Source organism: Sinocyclocheilus rhinocerous, unplaced genomic scaffold, assembly GCF_001515625.1.
Source record: "Sinocyclocheilus rhinocerous isolate Xijiao unplaced genomic scaffold, SAMN03320098_v1.1 scaffold23, whole genome shotgun sequence".
Lineage (NCBI taxonomy): Eukaryota > Metazoa > Chordata > Actinopteri > Cypriniformes > Cyprinidae > Sinocyclocheilus > Sinocyclocheilus rhinocerous.
In genome coordinates, this window is record NW_015644367.1 from 781,459 (window position 1) to 792,322 (window position 10,864).

A 10,864-nucleotide genomic window follows, 5' to 3' on the forward strand; every position below is an offset into this window, starting at 1 on the left:
GTGTTTTGATTTTGAAACGTGCAGTGCTCATGTTTATTCAACGAAGTCAAACGTCACAAATAAATCAATGCATGGGAAACACTGGTAATGTATATCGAAATATCGGAAATGTGTTTAAAAATCATATCACCGTTATTGAAAAAAATTATATCGTGATACATATTGATATTGAATTATTGTCCAGCCCTAGGTATAACAGTACAGTGGAGATCAAAATTAGAGAACAACCTATAATTTCCTTAATTTCAAGGTCACTGCTTAATCCTATTTGAAGTTATCCTAACAGGAGTAGAAGGGCAGGTTTTTAAGCATATTTCATAAATTAATTGTATTCTGAAGCATAGTATAAAAACTTTAATTAAATATTTGAAAAAGAACTCTGATCAAAATTAGAGAACAGATACCTCCAAGTTATTGGTGTTAATCTGCCACATGATGCTAATTTCCTTAATTATATGACAAACCCTATTTAACTGGCAGCATTCTTCCAATTTTCACTGAGATTGCAAGATGCTCTAAGGTGACTGAAACCCTGTGACAGAAGGTTGTCCAGATGAACGCCAAAGGGTTGACCCTTTTAGCCATCGCACGAGAAGTTGGTCATTCCAAATCTGTGATTTCTAGAATATTGCAGGTTTACAATGACACTAATTCATTCAAGTCTTCCAAAAGTCTGGTTGTCCACGTAAGACAAATGCACGAGAAGACAGGATAATGTGGAAACTCTCAATGGGGAATCGGTTCAACACTGCAGCTGGAATTGCTAGCCTGCAAGCATCTCCCAATCAGCCTGTATTTTTCATGCAGGACAATGCCCCCATCACACTGCAAAATGGGTAAAGCAGTTCCTTGAACCTGAAAACATTGAATTAATCAAATTGGCCAGGCCAGAGTCCTGATCTAAACCCGATTGAAAATCTCTGGAAAATCATTGGCAACAAAGTTATGGCTAAGAAACCCACTAGAGCTACCGAACTAGAGTGGAAGAAGGATGGACCGAGATCACACCAGCACAGTGTGAGAAACTAGTGATGTCCTGCGTCCGCAGATGTGCTGAAGTCACTCAAAGCAGGAGCCTCTACAATTTCTACTAATTTCTGACAGCTGCAACCCTCCAAATTTTTAGTTGTAATCTTCTTTCGTGCTACAGTGGTTACTGTTCTCTAAATTTGACAATGCCTTGGTTATTTTTTCAAACATGTTAGTAGATGGTCAGTGGTATATCTACAGCTAATATACCAATATTTCAGAAAAAAATCAAGTATTTATAGATTGTTCTCTAATTTTAAACTCCACTGTATATTAAAGGTCACACATTTGAGCCTCCATGTTTATTAATTATTATTAATACATGATACAATATTTAAATATATTAATAAAATATAATATTTAAAACTTTAAATCTCTGTAGTCAGGGACAGAGTGCAAGCATAACCAATTCTGTATTTTATCTAAGCAGAATTTAAAAATATGTAAATTTAACATTTTAATTAACAGTACTATATGTTAACTGTTTATCACGTCTTAGAGGTAATAATTAGATCCTTTCAGTAAAAAATTCATTTTGATGCATCATTGCATCACTAATTTTGTCCCTCTGCTCAGGTTTTTTTTCCCCGCCTCTCATTATAATGCAGGGAGACCGAAAGGCATGGATGCCAACTTCCTTTGTGGTGCTTCCTTTGAATGTCATCCTATGTTTACACACAAGCACTGCCTTTTCTGTCAGTGTTTAAAAGGTTGCATGGAGGGAAGTGAAATCCCCTCAGCTCTCTGCAGTCTCCCCACTCACAGCATTCCATATTTTCATTTAGCAGCCGATCTCCTTGGCTCTACTGTAAGCTCACTGCTATTTGTCCAAATTGACGGAAATATCTCTCTATCCATAACACGCATCCCTCGGCCTCGGTCTCTGTGCCAGCGAAGGTTGTCAGCGAGCCCTCTGTTCTATTACAATTGTGTCTCAATGTCAGGATGTTGTGTTTCCACTGTCACCCTTCCAACCGTTGTAATTCTCAGCTGTCAGGACAGTTACAAGATGTTGAATTTGAAGTAAAACTGGGAAACTGTCCTCGAAAGCCTCCCAGAGAGATTTTAATGTATCTGGGGCAGCAACCCAGAAGGAATCTGACAGTAGAACAAATTAAGAGGAGAACAGTTGAGTCGAGGAGACATTACATCATGCAGATTGTGCTTGGAGGCAGATAGTGCTCTGTTTCAGCGAATAACTCTATGAGAGGATCTACTGTATGTGCATTTAGAGTCTCACTCATTTACAGAAACCTTCAGAAGTTAGAGAGACTGAAATAGTCACACTAATAGCAACTTTTTACAATATTCATGCGGCTCAGATGGAGTAATCCTTTTAATGTGCGGCTCGCCATTGCAAATGTGACTGCACATCACAGCGCAGCTCCCATTTCAAACTTTGAAGTTTCTTGCAGCGTCAGCGCCTGCAGTGTCTTCCAAGCTGCGGTCCCACTAATGATATATGTAAAACAGGATTTTTTAATCTGTTATGAGGAATTTTAATTTTACTATTTTGCATATTTATTTATAGGGATTTTTTTTCTGCTGCTGCTAAGACAAACAATCTTGTTCTATTGCTCATGCATTGATTTTTCCAATTAGTAATCGACTGATATGCAGATAACATATGTGATATATGGGCTAACCTTATTAAGCTGGTGAAGTTGAGACCTCTATGCTGAAATTCTTCTCCTCTATGCTGAAACTTTTTTAAAGGTGACATATCATGAAAATCTGACTTTTCCTGGTTTTAAGTGCTATAATCAGGTCCCCGGTGCATCTACCAACCAAGTAAATGTGAAAAAGATTAACCCAGTAACTTTGTTTTGATAAGCCTTTTTCTGCAAGCATCTGAAAAAACGAGCGCGTCTGAATTCGCTCCTTTATCAGATCAAATGAAAATGCCATCGAAACTTTTCTGAAGACAGTCAGTTCCCTTCAGAGATACATTCATATAAAACACCCGTGCTGTGTTTTGATTTTGAAACGTGCAGTGCTCATGTTTATTCAACGAAGTCAAACGTCACAAATAAATCAATGCATGGGAAACACTGGTAATGTATATCGAAATATCGGAAATGTGTTTAAAAATCATATCACCGTTATTGAAAAAAATTATATCGTGATACATATTGATATTGAATTATTGTCCAGCCCTAGGTATAACAGTACAGTGGAGATCAAAATTAGAGAACAACCTATAATTTCCTTAATTTCAAGGTCACTGCTTAATCCTATTTGAAGTTATCCTAACAGGAGTAGAAGGGCAGGTTTTTAAGCATATTTCATAAATTAATTGTATTCTGAAGCATAGTATAAAAACTTTAATTAAATATTTGAAAAAGAACTCTGATCAAAATTAGAGAACAGATACCTCCAAGTTATTGGTGTTAATCTGCCACATGATGCTAATTTCCTTAATTATATGACAAACCCTATTTAACTGGCAGCATTCTTCCAATTTTCAATGAGATTGCAAGATGCTCTAAGGTGACTGAAACCCTGTGACAGAAGGTTGTCCAGATGAACGCCAAAGGGTTGACCCTTTTAGCCATCGCACGAGAAGTTGGTCATTCCAAATCTGTGATTTCTAGAATATTGCAGGTTTACAATGACACTAATTCATTCAAGTCTTCCAAAAGTCTGGTTGTCCACGTAAGACAAATGCACGAGAAGACAGGATAATTTGGAAACTCTCAATGGGGAATCGGTTCAACACTGCAGCTGGAATTGCTAGCCTGCAAGCATCTCCCAATCAGCCTGTATTTTTCATGCAGGACAATGCCCCCATCACACTGCAAAATGGGTAAAGCAGTTCCTTGAACCTGAAAACATTGAATTAATCAAATTGGCCAGGCCAGAGTCCTGATCTAAACCCGATTGAAAATCTCTGGAAAATCATTGGCAACAAAGTTATGGCTAAGAAACCCACTAGAGCTACCGAACTAGAGTGGAAGAAGGATGGACCGAGATCACACCAGCACAGTGTGAGAAACTAGTGATGTCCTGCGTCCGCAGATGTGCTGAAGTCACTCAAAGCAGGAGCCTCTACAATTTCTACTAATTTCTGACAGCTGCAACCCTCCAAATTTTTAGTTGTAATCTTCTTTCGTGCTACAGTGGTTACTGTTCTCTAAATTTGACAATGCCTTGGTTATTTTTTCAAACATGTTAGTAGATGGTCAGTGGTATATCTACAGCTAATATACCAATATTTCAGAAAAAAATCAAGTATTTATAGATTGTTCTCTAATTTTAAACTCCACTGTATATTAAAGGTCACACATTTGAGCCTCCATGTTTATTAATTATTATTAATACATGATACAATATTTAAATATATTAATAAAATATAATATTTAAAACTTTAAATCTCTGTAGTCAGGGACAGAGTGCAAGCATAACCAATTCTGTATTTTATCTAAGCAGAATTTAAAAATATGTAAATTTAACATTTTAATTAACAGTACTATATGTTAACTGTTTATCACGTCTTAGAGGTAATAATTAGATCCTTTCAGTAAAAAATTCATTTTGATGCATCATTGCATCACTAATTTTGTCCCTCTGCTCAGGTTTTTTTTCCCCGCCTCTCATTATAATGCAGGGAGACCGAAAGGCATGGATGCCAACTTCCTTTGTGGTGCTTCCTTTGAATGTCATCCTATGTTTACACACAAGCACTGCCTTTTCTGTCAGTGTTTAAAAGGTTGCATGGAGGGAAGTGAAATCCCCTCAGCTCTCTGCAGTCTCCCCACTCACAGCATTCCATATTTTCATTTAGCAGCCGATCTCCTTGGCTCTACTGTAAGCTCACTGCTATTTGTCCAAATTGACGGAAATATCTCTCTATCCATAACACGCATCCCTCGGCCTCGGTCTCTGTGCCAGCGAAGGTTGTCAGCGAGCCCTCTGTTCTATTACAATTGTGTCTCAATGTCAGGATGTTGTGTTTCCACTGTCACCCTTCCAACCGTTGTAATTCTCAGCTGTCAGGACAGTTACAAGATGTTGAATTTGAAGTAAAACTGGGAAACTGTCCTCGAAAGCCTCCCAGAGAGATTTTAATGTATCTGGGGCAGCAACCCAGAAGGAATCTGACAGTAGAACAAATTAAGAGGAGAACAGTTGAGTCGAGGAGACATTACATCATGCAGATTGTGCTTGGAGGCAGATAGTGCTCTGTTTCAGCGAATAACTCTATGAGAGGATCTACTGTATGTGCATTTAGAGTCTCACTCATTTACAGAAACCTTCAGAAGTTAGAGAGACTGAAATAGTCACACTAATAGCAACTTTTTACAATATTCATGCGGCTCAGATGGAGTAATCCTTTTAATGTGCGGCTCGCCATTGCAAATGTGACTGCACATCACAGCGCAGCTCCCATTTCAAACTTTGAAGTTTCTTGCAGCGTCAGCGCCTGCAGTGTCTTCCAAGCTGCGGTCCCACTAATGATATATGTAAAACAGGATTTTTTAATCTGTTATGAGGAATTTTAATTTTACTATTTTGCATATTTATTTATAGGGATTTTTTTTCTGCTGCTGCTAAGACAAACAATCTTGTTCTATTGCTCATGCATTGATTTTTCCAATTAGTAATCGACTGATATGCAGATAACATATGTGATATATGGGCTAACCTTATTAAGCTAGTGAAGTTGAGACCTCTATGCTGAAATTCTTCTCCTCTATGCTGAAACTTTTTTAAAGGTGACATATCATGAAAATCTGACTTTTCCTGGTTTTAAGTGCTATAATCAGGTCCCCGGTGCATCTACCAACCAAGTAAATGTGAAAAAGATTAACCCAGTAACTTTGTTTTGATAAGCCTTTTTCTGCAAGCATCTGAAAAAACGAGCGCGTCTGAATTCGCTCCCCTAGTGACGTTGCAAAGGGATCGCATTATAATATTACCGCCCCTTAATCTGTAAGTTTACACCCACGGCACGTCATTTGATTTCGCAAGCGACAACGGTGTACCAGTTCTAATGCCATGGCGAAAGTTTGAGCAAAACATGCTAACTGTTCTGTCTTTGGCTGCACAGACGAGCACAGCACACTGTTTAGAGTCCCAGCCTCAGAGGCAATGTTTACTCAATTCATTAAAAATATCTGAAAACAAATTGTGCATTATCCCTTCGACCGATGCCAAATATCTGCCATTTTGAGATGTGGATATATGGGCCATTTATAGATGTATAGATATCTAGATTTTTGTTTAGATTCAGGCTGTTTGCATTTACATTTTTTTTTTTGCCACTGCATTGTGTTCTGACACACTCCAACACCAGAATGAGTCTTATGTAAAGGCATTCATATACTGTATGTCCAATCAGGGTCAGATGAACCTAAACCCAGCCTAATTATACAGGACTTCCTCAGGTCCAGTTAGTTGACTATTCGTACATGGAAGCCACCAACAAATTGTTTTTAAAAACGTAGTTTTGCACATCCTTACATGCCATAAACAAGCATGCATATTTTTCCTGTAGGGCCTGATCACTGAACGCTGTCTGTGTTTGTAACCTCAAAATACCCTTTCTCTGCCCACCGCCTTGGTGTGCTGTATTTTGAGTCTTGGCAGGCCTAATTGGATGAAGTGGAGCATGCTGTAATGTGTTGTCATGGTGAAGCAGCGCTGGACTGTAATGTGATTTGCTGTAGTGGCAATCAGGGCTGTAAATTCTCACCGATGGAATCCAGAGCAGGTACACAGCGTTGCCAGCTGATATCCACTGGCTTACACTTCACCTCCACACAAACAGCCGGGAGAGGAACTAGAGCTGAATTGATCAGTATTGATGGGCGGGAGTCTGTCAGGCCATAATGTTTGCCCCCGCAGGGAATGTTTTTGTGCCGGAGCGCGTCCCTTCCTGTCCCTTCCGAATGCAAGTGTGTGCGTATAACAGGTCAGGAACACACTCATGCTTTCTATCTTTCCCTCCAAAACAGCATGTCTATGCAGGCGACGTCTGTGTGCGATAGATAAACCCGAAATTCATGAGCTATGAATCAGGCTTAGGCTGCCTTTGATGTCCCTTACTACGAGGAGACATTCTAACGCCTTCTGTATTTGTGTGTGTATGTGTGTGTGTGTGAAGATCGAGCTGTATTAGTAGTACGAAGGCAAGAGCAGCAGCTGTCAGCTCGTACCCATCAGCTTTGCTTTGACTCTATTGTATGAGGAGACTGTGAGGAGCCTGCGGGCTGGCAGTGCCACACACGCGCCTCGTCTACTGTTATTTCACACATGGATGTTGTATTGCACCTCATGCACTGTAATTCATAATATCAGGCTCATTATTTTGACATGTGCCATGTCATTTTCTCTCACTGCTGTGTTTCTCTTTCTGATGCACAAAAAGGCTCGCTGACAAACATATATAACACATAATGATAGCTTGTACTGTTGCTTTGGTGAGCTGCTGTTTCTATAGCAGCAGGTTAGTAACAATGCTAACGTCTCACTCTGCTTTCTTTGACAGATCACTCCGTCTTCTGGCAGCTTGGTGACGCCCACAAAAGGAACGGACTGACCGTAACTCATGGCTTCCTTAGTGCTGGGTAAAATAAACTTTCTCTGGTAAAATATTCACTCACGCATGACTTACAACTGGGAATTCACAGTGTTACATTAGACTCTAAATTCATCATCTTAATGTCTGTGTCTTAACTTAGTGAGCTCCCTACCTAGACGCCATTATTGAGCAGTTTGACATGTCTGATTAAACATACTTCATTTCAGACTCAAAATCTATCTCGTTGGAATGTTTGAGCATCATAGGCATGTTGGAGCATTTGATTTGTTGACCCTCAAAACTTAGTGAGTTGACTATCTACCCAGGCAGCAATTTTGATCATAGACAAGATGCTGAATCATAGACAAGTTGTAACATTCAAGCTGACATGTTCCGATTAAGGTTCAAAACCTAGTAACATTATTCTAGTAAGCTTACTGCCTAGACAGCATTTTTGAGCATCATTGGCATGTTGGAATGTTCAGTAAAACATGTTTGATTCTACATGTTCGATTTAACACTCAAAACTAGTCACTGAGGTGACTACTAAGTGAGAATTTTCCGAGTAGCCCCAGAGTGCAGCCTGGACGATGGGGCGGGGCGACACACTGGGGCATGGTGACACATGTCGCTCCACCCACCCCCAATTCCATTGGTTTATAAAACAGCAAATCTTATTTGTGTAGACGCTTGAAGCATGAGCATTTCTTTGTGTACGATTTTGTAATTGATTTGGCCATATTACAGAAATATGTGCTAACTCTAGAATTGTATCTTATTATCTGTTTAGTAATAGGGCTGTGTATCACCAGCAAAGTCACGATACGATACATATCACGATACAGAGGCCACGATACGATACGTATCACGATACATGACTGCACTGAATTTCACCTCAGCAGAATTTAGAAAAACAGCTGTTTATTAAACACTGCATACTATAGAGCCATTTCTAACTATTGGCAGAGCAGGCAGTTGACCTCTGCATTATGAAGGGCCTCCATAACTGCACCACAGTACAATATAGGTAATGGCATATGTTTCATGTTTACATTGGGCACTCCCCACCAGGTACAATATTCTGATTGTTTGCATCTTGTTTTTAAGCCCATAAATAATAATGTACTCGTTCTAATAAATGTATATTGTAATGTACTCATTCTAATATATAAAAAAAAAATCACTTACATTGCTGGTAGGTTATCATTGCACAAATTAACACACTCTCTACAATTAAAAAAAAAATATCGATACAGGGCCAGCTGTATCGATACTCGTATCGTCAAATCTCTGTGACGATACATCGTCGTATCGATATTTTGAACACAGCACTATTTAGTAACAGTGTTAATTTTAGTTAATTAAGTTATTGTTTACAAATAAACGCTTGGTGATGGCACCTCCGTGTTCTTCAGGCTGAATAGAGCTGTTTTACATTAGCGCGTCATTCATATTTTCATGAGGGTCTGCGAATCAGCACAAAGTTGGGATTTTTTTTACGCAATTGATGATAATTCACTGTATTTTAGTAATGGACAAACACGAACATAAGTGGCTGATTTTACGTTTTAAAGCACAACCGTTTTTGTTGTTGTTTAAGGAGATGAGTTGTACATGGCTCAATGCGTCACAAACATTATTTTGTATAAAGTGCTAATAAAATATTTTCAGGGCAAACTCATGTTTCCTTGTTTACCTCTTAATAAAATATTTGAGCCTATGTATTGGTTATCTTATAGTTTTTAAAGGTTCCTGTTTTATAGTATATAAGTGTCCATGTTACATAAGGTATTAAAAATCATATGTCTGCTTTGAAACAATGTGTACTGTGAAAAGCGCTATAAAATCTGACTTCATTTAACGTGATATAGGTATAGGACTGTATCGTGGCCACTTAATACGTGAGCAGCACGTTACACAGCTCTGTTCTGCCTGAAGTACTCGGAGATGCCGTCACCAAGCGTTTGTTTGTAACTTAATCTAACTAATCTAGCTAATTCGTTTTAAGTTAAAAAAAAAACATTAGCCAATTGATTCTAACTGAAATCGCTGTGATTAGCACTTAATATTTCTGTAGTACAGTCAAACAGCGTAGATCGTTCCTTAAAACATACATAAAAGAATGCGCATGCTCCTGTCTCAAGCGTCTATGCTAATAAGCTCTGCTGTATAATAAACTAATGAAATGTGGGGGTGACACGTGTCGCTCCGCCCTACGCATCTCCTGAATGAGTTTAGAATGTGCCGATCAAAAACACATGCGAGGAAAATGCAGAAACGAGCGATCTCATATGTATACATATGCATATGAAAACAATGCGATCATCAACAATAAACAGCATATAAATGAAAACTGCCTAATGTTACCGAGTGAAATGTCGATCCAGGAAGTGGCAAAGAACTGTGCAAGAGCGGCTCTCTCCCGCACTGTATGACGTGACAGACTTGTTAGTTGTCCAGTCCTGTTCCGTTCACACAGCGCATGTTTTCAGAGAATGTGGTTGTGAGTCCTGAAAATTTACGGGTGTGAGTTCAGTTACAGAATGCGGTTGTGAGTCCTGAAAATAACTGTACTGTGTGTGAACTTAACCATATTAAGGACTCAAATACAGGACTGACAACCGTATTCTGCTGCTGTGTGAACATGGCCATAGACATTTGATTTGACTTGTTTGATTCAGCATTCAACTTGGTAAGCTGACTACGTAGACAACATTTTTGAACATCATAGACATATTGTAATGTTCAAATTGACATGTTCAGTTTTTTAGTAACCTAAACAGCACTTTTAGCATCATTAGCACATTCAGTTACACGTGTTTGATTCAACACATTTAATGCTTTTTTTTTTTTTTTATGTTCAGTTTCACTCAAAATCTAGTGAGCTGACTAACTAGACAGTATTTTGGAGCATCATAAGGCACATTGGAATGTTCAGTTAAACATGTTTGATTTGACATTTACTTCCTAAATGAAATTGAGTCCCATAGACATATTGGAATGATTTACGTGTTAGTTTCAACATGTTTGGTTTCAGATTCAAAATATAGTGAGTTCAGTACTTAGAGGCCATTTTTGAGCATCAGAGACATGTTGGAACATTTGATGTGACATGTTTGTATGCTGACTACCTACTAGGGCTGTCAAAATGGCTGAAAAACTAAATTCGAATTTTGTACTGAAATATTATCAAAATTCGAATTATATTCGAATTTAAAATGCATCATTTCAGTTAGGGCGAAGAAAAGCTTTTGGCTTCTCTCCTGAGGCCACAAGAGGACGCATCGAGCAAAATATTACTAATGCACATTT

General features: G+C 38.6%; 1 protein-coding gene across 1 annotated transcript in view; it reads left to right on the forward strand.

Moving 5' to 3' along the window:
* Positions 1 to 10,864, forward strand: part of sipa1l3 (signal-induced proliferation-associated 1 like 3) — a 133,400-nt gene that overhangs the window by 68,804 nt on the left and 53,732 nt on the right. Inside the window, exon 2 of the mRNA XM_016575952.1 lies at positions 7,520 to 7,598. The gene's annotated coding sequence lies outside the window, so the exon portion shown is untranslated. The remainder of the gene's footprint in view (positions 1 to 7,519; positions 7,599 to 10,864) is intronic.